Source organism: Mirounga leonina, unplaced genomic scaffold (genome assembly GCF_011800145.1).
Source record: "Mirounga leonina isolate KUSES-001 unplaced genomic scaffold, KU_Mleo_1.0 Mir_82, whole genome shotgun sequence".
Taxonomy (NCBI): domain Eukaryota; kingdom Metazoa; phylum Chordata; class Mammalia; order Carnivora; family Phocidae; genus Mirounga; species Mirounga leonina.
The window spans coordinates 43,021,340-43,033,864 of record NW_023270825.1 but is presented as its reverse complement, the minus strand read 5'-3'; the positions used below and the strand labels follow the sequence as shown (position 1 = coordinate 43,033,864).

Here is a 12,525-nt window from a genome sequence, read left to right as displayed (position 1 = left end):
AAGCCCCACATTTGGCTCCATGCTGGGTACAGAGTCTATTTAAAAAAAAAAAAAAAAAAAGGGCGCCTGGGTGGCTCAGTCGGTTAGGCGACTGCCTTCGGCTCAGGTCATGATCCTGGAGTCCCATGTTGGGCTCCCTGCTCGGCAGGGAGTCTGCCTCTCTCTCTGACCCTCCCCCCTCTCATGTGCTCTCTCTCTCATTCTCTCTCTCAAATAAATAAATAAAATCTTTAAAAAAAAAAAGATCTATTTTGGGAGGGTAGTGATGGATTTAGCCTGATATAAACAAGATCCACCCTAAAGCAATTTTACTGAATGCCTACAATGTCTCAAGCAAGTTATTTGGGTAACCAACTGCCCCAGTTTGTCTAGGACTGCAGAGCTTTCTGGAATGGGAGAATTTGATAAAGTTGAGAAAACCTCAGGCTATTTTGTACAAGCTGGTTACAGTAGTTGTAAGAGAACTAAGCAGAGGCCAGATACCCTTGGTACAGATCCATCACACAGTCAGTAGAATATATCCCTCCTCTTGTTCAGGGGTTTGAGAAAACACAAAATGGCCCGATGGAAACCTCAATTTTCAGTTCAAACTGAACCATGTTATGTCTCCTGGGAGAAACCTTCCCCCTTTGGGAACTAAGACCTCTAAACCTGACGAGAGCAGAAGCAAAACTGTAAGTAGATGATGAGGTCTAATAACAAGAAAGGCTACTCTCCTGTCTTCCCCTTGGTTTCTGCACCTATATAATCTGTGGGGTAAAAAAAAAAAAAAGGAGCCATACATCTTGGCAGCTGATTTGGAGCATATACTGCACTTTGTAGAAGAGCACCCTCATGTTGCAAGGCACTGTCTTTGTCTCTCATTTGTCACCAAAACAGGGTCTTTGACAGCCATTCCAACGATTCTATAATGTTAGCCACTTCTAGCAAATCCCTTGGGTCTTAGCCCATTGCCTCACTCTTTTTGCTGTGAAATGAGTTCTTTTGTCAGTACAATATTGTGTGGGATTCTGTGACAGTGAATAGGCATTCAGTAAATACACAGATGGTGGTGATGGCAGAAGCATTGCCTGCAGGGGAGGTAAATCCCCATCTAGAATGAGTGTCTATTCCAGTGAGGCCCTATCACTGCTCCCTTCATGGAAGGTGCTTAATAAAAATCGACCTGCTATCTGACGGCTGCTGTTCCATCCATGGTGTGGTGCTATGTACCAGGGTTCAGTGTAGTTTTCTGCTGGGTGGTAGGCTGGGCACTTAGCAGTGGTGGTAGCTAGATTAGTCTTGGTGAGAAGTCCACATGCTTGAACCCTTGCATAACCTCCATCCCTGCTTACTATGGCTGTTTTATTCACGAGCTCATTTAATAAATTGCAGGGTGACCAAGGGAAGAGGTTGGCATACCCATACTGGCTCTTCTTGCTCCCCTGATTATAGAGAATGGCAATCTTATACCCTAGATGAGCATTCACATGGAAAAGAAATGTCCTTACATTCTATGTCGATTATTAAGTGGACATATCCACATGCTTCTTTCCCAAAACTCCTTGTTATCAGTTCTTCAATCTTGCACCTTCTAGGTCACTAACCTCCAGCCCATGAATCTGTGTAGACCTAAATATATAAGCATCTCTCCTTTCAGGCAAAGTGCACACCAAATGGATGGCTTGACTTTCTGCCCACTGGGAAGATTTATCCTCCCTATTGTCCTTCAGGGCCACCCTTGAATGGGATTATGATTCTGCAGCAGTTGACTTTCAGCTGGTGCCCACATATTGTGTAGTTGCATCTCTAAACCAGGCTCAAATTTTTGCTTCCTTGATCAAGTGGAATGTCGTATGAGACCATAGGTGTGAGTGAAGGAGAAGTGGCTCCGGCGTAGATAGCATGTTTGTGTAACTCATTTGTGCTTTCAGAACCTGCTCAAGCTAGATCTTACATAAGCCATATCTTTTTGATGATGAACATCCTTTCCTCCACCCAAAATGGGTTGATGGGTTGGATTACATCATTTATAATGGGCAGCTCAGGTCACCTGGTCACTTGGTGTAGTTTCATGGTTGGGTACTTGAACTCGATTAGGGCACAGTAGCATTCAGTATATCCCAAAACCTAGATGTCTGCACTCTGATTCTTCTACTGAGACTTGCCGGACGCCATATACAGTTTTCTCATCTCCTGTGGATACCTCCAGCATTATTGAATCTGCTGAGTCATAAGTTTCAAATTATGATAGGACACAAAAGCCCTGGACAGAGTTCTTTCTTGTTCTGGGCCCCACTCGAAGTTAGCAAACTAAATCACTCAGTAAATTAGTTAGAGTAGCAGACCCAAATGTGCTATCTATTGCCCTCAGAGTCCAAAGATACCCACGATGGTTACTTTTGGGTATCAACTTGACTAAGCCACAGTATCCAAATATTTGGTCAAATATTATTCTAGATGATTCTATGAAAATAGTTTTTAGATGGAATTAACATACAAATCAGGAGATTTAGGGTAAAGCTGATTATCCTTCCTAATGTGGCGAGCCTCACCTAATCAGTTGAAGGTTTTACTAGCGAAAGCCTGACCTCCCTGGAAGAAAAGAAATTCTGCCAGTAGACTGCCTTGGGACTTGAACTGCAACATTGGCTCTTCTCTGAGTCTCCATCCTGCCTGCCCACCTGTAAGATTTTGGACTTGCCAGTTTCCAGAATCACATGAGTTAAGGAATCACCAATTCCTTAAAACTCTCTCTCTTTCTCTCTCAATATATATTATAACCTATTGGTTCTATTTCTCTGGAGAATGTGGACTAATACAGTTGCCTTTTCCTTAGTGGTAGGGGTTGCAAAAATGCACCAACTTGGCCCTCGCTTGGGAACACAGATTATAATATAAGACAAGGGAGGAACTGCAAAGTGAGAGAATAAAGGGACAAGGCTGGGACCCTGAGGGACACCAACACAAAAGTGACAGAGAAGAGAAACTCAATAGGAGACTGAGAAGGAGCTTCAGGCTACAGAGAAGGAGAAGAGAAGACAGAAGAGCCATGGAGTTATGGTCCCTCTAGTCAAGGAAAGAGAAGCATTTCCAGAAGTAATCAGTGGTGTCAAGTGACAAAGAGGGGTTAGCAGTGGAGAGATCATTGATGACAAGTGTTTCAGAATCCAGCTGTGGTTGCAGGAGGAGTTTACGGTAGTACGAGGAATAAGTGAATGGGTAGTGAGAATACAGTCAAGTAAGTTGCCTCTTAATCAAGTAATCAACCAACCAATCAAAAACCTGGCTTTACAAGGGATGGGGTAGATGGGGTGGTCTAGAGTTTGAAGGACCTCCTCTTCTCACTCCATTTGAGTGAAGGGAGCCCTGAATGCATGAATGGCTGACAAGGGGGAAAGAGTGAAGATACAGACAGAAAGGGTATTGCTGATTAAGTGAGATCCCCGAGGAGGCTAGGAGGGCTGACATCCAGAGTTCTGTGTTATGAGAGTACATATCCAGAGGAATTATTCTACAGCCGTCACAGAATGATGATTTGTAATGGAGTTTACAATATGTTTTCTTTGTCTCATAAATTTCCAAAACAAGGGTACCCGAGTGGCTCAGTCGGTTAAGCGTCTGCCTTCGGCTCAGGTCATGATCCTGGGGTCCTGGGATTGAGTCCCGCATTTTGCTTCCTGCTCAGTGAGGAGTCTGCTTCCCCCTTTCCCTCTGCCTCTCCCCCCCTGAGCACAGGACACTTGGACACTTAACTGACTGTGCCACCCAGGTGCCCCTGGAGGACACAATTTTTTAGATGCACATTTTATATTTAAAAATCTAATGTGATGCTGATTTGGTTTGATTTGATCTGCCCTCCCCAGGTCACACTCTTAAGAATTATTTGGGCAGTAGTGGTGATGGTTTATGCTGAAATATCCATGTTCTCTTGCCTGACTCCTTAGGCCATGGTTCATCCCTGCAGCATGGCTGGTTAGGATGAAGCTTGTAGGCAATAGTGTGAAAGAGAGTTTTATTTTGTTTTGTTTTTATGTGACACTAAGCAGCCTGCATGTTGACCACATTTTTTTCTTTAGGCCTTATTGGATAGCTAATACTAATGAACAGATCTAACCTACTAAACAAATGACACCTGTCCTGTGAAGACTCAAGAATGAAGAACTAATCTTCTTCGACCCTGAGCATTATTTAGGTCTCTGATTAATAAAAGTGTAGCATCCACTATTAAAGAGTGCCATGAAAATGTTAAGAGAGGACCCCCAAACTGAGGCAAGAACTGGAAAGTAAGACCATGTAGTAGCTGGATTAGAGAAAGGAGAACATCATGAGGGTGATTTTCCTAAACTCCTCAAGTACTTATAAAGAAATGAGACCATCACAGAAGGTACAAGAAAAGGTTTAAAACCACACTGATTTTTGTCCTTACATTTTTCTGTTCTCTGCAAATTTTCTGTAACAACCATATGTTTCTTTTGGATTTTTTTCTTCAGCATTTTATTGAGGAAACATTGCAAACACACAGAAAAGTTGAAAAACAGTGTAGCATACACCTGCATGCCTACCTCTTAGACTCAACAGTTGTTGACATTTTCTCATATTTCCTTCATCCATATATAGTTTTGGGGAATCATTTGCAAGTATGTTATAGACATCATGATTTTTCACCTAAATACTTCAACAGGTGTTTCTGGAAAGGGATCAGACATAGTGACTTATTGCAACCCCATATATTGTTACACACGAGAAAATTAACAATAGTCCTCTAATATTATCCAATACTCAGTCCATATTCAGATAACCCCAAATTGTACCCCAAATGTCTTTCAATAATATTTTTTGCATGATGATCCAATCAAGGATAACTTATCACATTTCTTTGTTCTGTCTCTTTAATATGTAGCAGTCCTGCCAACTTCCTGAGTTAAAGTCAGAAAAAATAGATGATAAAAAACAGGACATTACCTAAAATTTTTGCATGTTACTTCATTTGGCATTTACAATCACACTTATGATAAAAATGTGCACAGATTTTTAAAAACGGAAGAAATTTAAAAATGTTACCTCTTCAGGTAGGTCTATAGGTAATAAATTTTTTTTATTTCTTTCTATTTATTTTTCTTTGCCAAGTGTATTTTAACAATGAACGTGTAATTAAAAAGGTGTCCAAGATGGAGGTTAGACTAACAGAAAGATTACACAGTGGCGGGGCGGGTGGGGGGGGGCGGGCAGGGGACACTAAACATTTTAACACTGAAGTAGCTGTTTGAGGAAGGATGTTGAATCTTATGTAATGTTTTTAGAGATACGAATGATTTCTACCTATCTGGTAGGGGTAGGAGTGGTTTGGCCTGAGGTGACAGGAGAGATGTCAGCTCTCTCTTTTTTATGCTGTACAAGCAAAAGCAATTTATCCACTAGCCTGTTGGCATGTCAAGGGTAGAGTGGAAGAAGCTTGGATTTGGGAGTTTCAGATTCAGCTTTGCCACTAACTAGCCATTTGGCCTAGGCAGGTTACTTGACTTTCTGAGCCTACTTTCTCAACCATAAAATGGGCATAATTACATCTCACTCAACTGTTGTTAGAATTAGCAATTATAAGCAGTATATAAAAAGTACATGATATCATAGTTATAATTCAGATATAATTTAAACAATACCTTATTTAATATTTATATTGAGTAAGAACCTGTCATAAGGTGGTTAGTCTATAATAATAGTTATATTATTATTGCGTTTCAAAATATTTAAAAATACATGATCTCAGTGCACCTGGCTGGCTTGGTCAGTAGAGCATGTGACTCTTGATCTTGGGGTCGTGAGTTTAAGACCCAAGTTGGGTGTAGAGATTACTTAAAAAAAAACCAACCCACATGATCTCATTTAATTCTCACACTAACTCTTAGAGCTAAGTACTCTTATCCTCTAATCAGGGAGGAAACGAAAACTCTGAGAGGTGAAGTGACTTGTCCTAAGTCACACAGTTAGAGAGCAAAACCAGGTTCTGTGACTGCAAATTCAATATTTAACAAAAATTCTTATAAGGAAGTATATAAAATCATGGAATCAACAATTAAAGAGGTTGGGGTGCCTGGGTGGCTCAGTCGTCAAGCGTCTGCCTTAGGCTCAGGTCAGGATCCCAGGGTCCTGGGAATGAGCCCCGCATCGGGCTCCCTGCTCGGTGGGAAGCCTGCTTCTCCCTCTCTCACTCCCCCTGTTTGTGTTCCCTCTCTCGCTCTCTCTCTCTCTGTCAAATAAATAAATAAAATCTTCAAAAAAAAAGAATTAAAGAGGCTTTAAATTTAAAGGTTGTTTCTTCCAGTTACTACATATACTTGGACACAGTGTACATTTTTCAATACTGAATTCTTTTTTCTTTCTTTTTTTAAAATTTAAATTCAATTAGCCAACACATGGTACATCACTGGTTTCAGATGTAGTGTTCAACAATTCATCAGTTGTGTATAACATCCAGTGCTCATATCATGTGTTGTCCTTAATGCCCATTACCCAATTATCCCATTTCCCCACCCAACTCCTCTTCAGCAACCCTCAGTTTGTTTCCCATAGTTAAGAGTCTCATGGTTTGTCTCCCTCTCTGATTTCTTCCCATTCAGTTTTCCCTCCCTTTCCTTATGGTCCTCTGCACTGTTTCTTATATTCCACATATGAGTGAAACCATATGATAATTGTCTTTCTCCAATTGACTTATTTTGCTTAGCATAATACCCTCCAGTTCTACCCACGTCGATGTAAATGTTAAATATTCATCTTTTCTGATGGCTGAGTAATATTCCATTGTATATATATCCCACATCTTCTTTATCCATTCTTCTGTCCATGGACATATCGTCTCCTTCCATAGTTTGGCTATTGTGGACACTGCTGTTATATACATTGGGGTGCAGGTGCCCCTTCGTTTCACTACATCCGTATCTTTGGGGTAAATATCCAGTAGTGCAATTGCTAGGTTGTAGGGTAGCTCTATTTTTAACTTCTTGAGGAACCTCTATACTGTTTTCCAGAGTGGCTGTACCAGCTTGCATTCCCACCAACAGTGTAAGAGGGCTCCCCTTTCGTCACATCCTTGCCAACATTTGTTGTTTCCTGTTTTGTTAATTTTAGCCGTTCTGACTGGTGTGAGGTGGTATCTCATTGTGGTTTTGATTTGAATTTCCCCGATGACAAGTGATGTTGAGCATTTTTCATGTGTCTGTTGGCCATTTGTATGTCTTCTTTGGAGAAATGTCTGTGTCTTCTGCCCATTTTTTGACTGGATTATTTTTTTTTTTTGGGTGTTGAGTTGGATAAGTTCTTTGTAGATCTTGAATACTAGCCCTTTACCTGATAATGTCATTTGCAAATATCTTCTCCCATTCTGTATGTTGCCTTTTAGTTTTGTTGACTATTTTGTGGTGCAGAAGATTTTATCTTGATGAAGTCCCAATAGTTCATTTTTGCTTTTGTTTCCTTTGCCTTTGGAGACGTGTCTAGCAAGAAGTTGCTGTGGCTGAGGCCAAAGAGGTTGCTGCCTGTGTTCTCCTCTAAGATTTTGATGGATTCCTGTCTCACATTTAGGTCGTTGATCCATTTTGAGTTTGTCTTTGTGCATGGTGTAAGAGAATGGTCCAGTTTCATTCTTCGGCATGTGGCTGTCCAATTTTCCCAGCACGATTTATTGAAGAGACTTTTCTTTTTCCATTTCAATATTGAATTCTGTTAGAGTTTACAGGATGGTGGCTGGTAGCGATTTTCATATTGCTGATTTAGTTGAATGTTATATGTGTGCTCATTATTTATGCTAATGACAGAAAAGATATCATGAGTAAGTGAAACCTATATATAAATGAAAACTTATGTTTTAAACGTTTGTGTATCTAAGGGTTTATACCTTGGGAGTTAATATAGTGCAGTGGGACATGCATGAGAATTGGAGTCTGGGTTTAGGTGCTGGTTTTTGAGTTCTGTGTCCTTGAGCTAGTTACTCAGTGTAAGCCTTGTACTATATTATAGGGTGGTTTTGGTAATTGTGTGAACTAGTATGCATTAAATACCTTCATAGTGATAGGCACAATCAATACTGGTTTGTCTTTCCTCATTTAATCCACCAGTTTTCAATCACTGGACAAGCCTTTGAAGATGCGAGACATGAAAGTGGTTTTAACATTAAATAACGCTACAAAGTAGATTTATGTCACTACCCATTCCTGCCCAAGTTTCCCTCAAAGTCCCCAGTGAAGTCTTGGGGTTATATGGGTAAAGTCGGAACTCCCTTCTGCTTATATGAGACTCTAATATTTCTTGCAGCTATTTAGAAGTGGAAGGAAGATTGTTCTGCTTATCTATTATTGATTAACAAACCACTTAAAAATCATAAAAATTATATGGGGTCAGAAATTCAATTGGGCCTTGGCTGGGTGGATTCTTCTCCTTCATGTGGTATTAAGTAGGGCCACTCGGTGCTATCTGGGGTTCTAGAAGCCTTCATTCATATATTTGGCACAGTGGTAGGTACAGTTAGAAAGCTAGGTCCAGGTGGGTCTCTATTCCTTCCCATGTAGTCTCAGGACCTCCCCACATGGTCTCTCCAGCAAGATAGTTGGACTTCTCACATAGTAGCTCAAGGCTCTAAGATCAATTGTTCCAAGGGACAGGAAGTGGAGCAGCCTGTCTCTTAGAGCCTGGGCCCAGAACTTGGGATATTTACTTCTAACATATCCTATTGGTCACAGCAGTCACAGATCCTGCCCAGGTCCAAGAGTAGGGGACACAGACCCTACCTCTCCATGCAAAGAGTGGCAATAATTTGTCACGAAAGCACTTGAATACCATATGCTTGAAGCGACTACATGTCAAAGAGGTACAATGCAGATTTCAAATAAGCACAGTTATGTGCCAGATACTTCGTTGGAATAGCTGATTACTTGTAGATCTGCAGCTGCGGATGTTCCTATGTACTTAACACTTTTCATTACTTGGGAGGAGAAGGTATACCTGGAATCTGCCCTTTAGTTTTAGTTGTGTAAATTGCTTCATTATACTTTCATCTCTGCCATCCCTGATCTGGTGGAGTAGGAGATGTAATCTGTTATTCACATATTACTCAGATCTCTACATAACTCACCACTTCTGGGAAATCTTCCCTAGCCAAAACAGGAATAGCCAGCTTTCTCTCTCTGTGCTGGAGAGATGTGTACTGTCTTTAAAACTTTTCCAAAATTCAGAACAGAGAGAATTATTACTGGAAGGCACGCTCCAGTAAGTTGCACTTTGTTAAATTAAAAAAAAGATGAGTACTCTTTAAGTAATAGTGTTACACTTAACAATTTTCAATCAAATTTAATTTCTTAGTTGTTACAGTTAGAGATACCTCAGATGCTAATCCTTTTTAGCAGGTTAGTTGCTGTCTCAGTAGCTTTGGAAGGTAGTAAGCAGCAACCAAGATTAATTATATTTTAGGTTAATGTGTTAGTTATAGTTAATTATACCATACTATATTTCAAAACTTAGAGGATAGGTCTTAATTCCTAATAGGGCTTACCATGCATAACAATTCTAGTTAGTCTTTTCGTTAAGATGTGAATAAATAGGAAGCTTATAAAAATGAAGCAACTAACCACTTTCCTTTTAAAAAGTCAAAGTTCAATCACCCAGAAAAATCGAAATAGCTGATACATTTATGCTTCTTTGTTTCAAACTGTAGAACACAAAAATTAGCATGCTCTGACTGTAAAACTTAGTATATTTAGGGTAAACATGTCCCCAAACTCCACTTACTGTCTTATGTACAAATGTACTTAAATACTACTCTCTCTAAAATGACACTGAAGTTTTACTGAAGTCAGGAAAATTATAGAAATTTTTATTCTAGCCTAAAACGTGCTTTAGTACTAACCAGAGGGAATTAGGTGGCTATTTGTAACCTAATCAAGAGTCCTTAAACTCCATTATACAAATGATGCACTTCCCCCTTTGTATTGGGTCTAATGGCTTCACTCTTCAATAAAGCTGGATCCTTTGGCACACACTCAGGAGACAGCCAGTGGTTTAGAGATCGATTGCTTTGGGGGCATTGGAGCAGCTGAGAGACTGAGTTACCCTACTGAAAAAGGAAAAAGAGGACACTTCTGGAGTTAAAATAAGACAGAATGCATCTTTGGAGGATATAGTGGCTGGAGACTGGCAGAATTCTCAACATCTCAGGCTAACACATACTTGTTCATTTTTCATTTGTGTTTTGGAGGTGCTCTAGAAAGCTTAGGCAAAAATAACTAGAATTCAAATGTACAGTGCGTTTTTTAGCCAGCCCATATACAGGAAATTCTCTGTTGGTGTAGGAACTGTTCTGATGTTCATTCTTTAAAGATTGCTCCTATTCCCTCTTGGTCAGGATGTAGGGGGAGGAGTTAGTGAAGAGTCCCTAATTTTATTTATCTCGGTCCACACTCTAAAAGCATTTAAATCATTTTGAGTTCCCATAACGTTTCAAGAGAGATTGGGGTGTTTGTGTGTGTTCTGGGCAGTGCCTGGAATTTTGCAAGAGACTGATGAGCAATAAGTAATGATAATCAGCACATCTCCTTTGCCAGAAGACCAGGGAAGATCGCTGCTATCCTCTCAGCAAAGAGCAAACTAATAAGCAGGGATTCGGGCCAACCTCTCCTTTCCGCTGCAGCTTCTTGTTATTTACTCCGGCTTAATGAATGGCCACCAGCTGTCAGACACAACAGCTTCATAATATTTGCACACAACTTGTTTGGGTCGGTTTTTAATTTCTCTCTCCGCTTGAAGCTGGGGTTACCCGAAGGAGAATTCAGAGAAACTCTGGAGACAGAGGAGCGGAAGATTTCGTTTTCCAGTGTTTTCTGGGAAGAAATTTGGGACAGACAGGGTGAAATCGGGTACCATTTGGTTAAGGTTTAAAAAAAAAAATCATCCAGTGTGGGGGGCCAGGTGGTTCTTCAGTGGGAGGGCCACGCAAGACGAAACCAGCTTTGGGGAAAGAAGGGAGAGGGAGAGAGAACGAGAGCAGGGCTAATGAATGAAGGGAATTCCGCTGAGCCGCCAAACCCTGTGCTCCCACCTCCCACCTCCCACCTAGCTGCGGGACGTTGCCTCGAGAGGAAAGCCTCGGAATCCCGAGCCAGCCCCACGCTGGGGCTTACGGGAGCCCGAGGACCCGCCCGCGGGGGAGCCGAGGCGGCGGGCGCCTGTCCCTTTAAGGGGCCGGTCCCCGGGCACCGCCGGCCCAGACGCCGGGACGTGCCGGGGGCCGCCCCGCCCCGAAGCCGCCCGTTTCCTGCCGGGCGGCGCGACGGCACCTGAGCAACTGCGGCGGCGGCGGCGGCGGCGGCGCCTCGGAGCGGGCGGCCCGGGCTGTAGTGCCCGTGCCGCCGCGTCTTCCCGGTCTCCTTCCCCGGCTGCGCTGGATAAGGGTGAGCAGCCCGCGCCGGGCCGGCCGCGGCGACCGCGGGGGGGGGAGGACTGTGCCAGCCGCGGTGTCCCAGGGCGGGCGGGAGGGCCGCGCCGGACGGGGGGCGCGGCCCCGGGGCCCGGACACCGCCCGCTGCTTGTCGCCGCCCGCCGGCTAGGCCTCGGGCGCCGGGTCGCCACGGCAGGTCTCCCGCCTGAGCCGGGCCGCCACGCCGGGCGGGCTCCGAGGGGCGGCTTGGCCTCGCCGCGCCGCCCAGGGCCCGACCCGGGCTTCGCCGCGACGCCTGCGAGCGCGGCCGGGGAGTACCCTGGGGACGTCTCCCGGTGCGAGGTTGGCCGGAGAGGGCCCTGGGGTGACCGAGGCGCCTATTTTTAGCTGGGCCTGAGGGCCCCCAGGAGGAAGGCGGATTACCGCCTCCTCGGCCGATGGACAGAGGGAGCCCGTCTCCGGCGGCGTCCCTGGGCCGGAGCTGGGCCATGCTTACGCCATGCTGGAATTTCAGTTCTCGCTGTCCCTCCGGATACTTAGGGAACCGGCGCTGGCCCCCTTCCCAGTGCCCCCTCCTACCGCCGTGTGCGTGTTCCCGGGTCGCGGTGGGGGGCGGTTGGGGCTGGGAAAGCGGCGTGAGGGGAGTTTGGAAAAATGTGTGGACCGCCCTCGAGACGGGGGAAGTTATCCCTTCCTCTCCCCGAGGGGTGTGTCTTCCTTAGTGATTCCCCCTCCCCCCTTCGGTTCCCAACAATGAGATTTTTGGCGTTGGGGAGCTCGGCCGAAAACCAAACCGGCAGCCTAGAAAAGTCGTTCGGTAATCAGACACCTGGTGTGGGATGTGCAGCCCCGCACGTTTGTCGTGAAGGAGCATGTGTGCACGGGAGACGGGCAGCTCCCCACGCGGGGAGCGGCATCCTAACCTCGTCCAGCTGCAGCTTGATGAGGTGAAAGAGCGGGCTGTTTAATTTTAGCCATTCCTTCTCCCGGGAGGAAGGAGGAATCGAAATTCGTATTTGGGCCTGTATCAGAGGATTCCTTAACAGACATGTGAATATGCACTGCCCAAAGAGCTATCTGTTTAAAGTTGTGAGGTTTTTTGAGATGCTTTGTGGAAAGTCCTG

The 12,525-nt window shown here is 43.9% G+C and overlaps 1 protein-coding gene across 4 annotated transcripts in view; it reads left to right on the top strand.

The window, feature by feature from the left end:
• Positions 1-11,285: 11,285 nt before the first annotated feature.
• The window catches only part of KTN1 (kinectin 1), a 110,481-nt gene continuing 109,241 nt past the window's right edge, over positions 11,286-12,525 (top strand). For 2 of the 4 annotated variants that reach the window (XM_034992700.1, XM_034992699.1), the window contains exon 1: positions 11,287-11,414. The gene's annotated coding sequence lies outside the window, so the exon portion shown is untranslated. Of the gene's footprint in view, positions 11,415-12,525 lie in introns of all 4 variants that reach the window. The other 2 variants (XM_034992702.1, XM_034992698.1) reach the window with 2 other exon arrangements.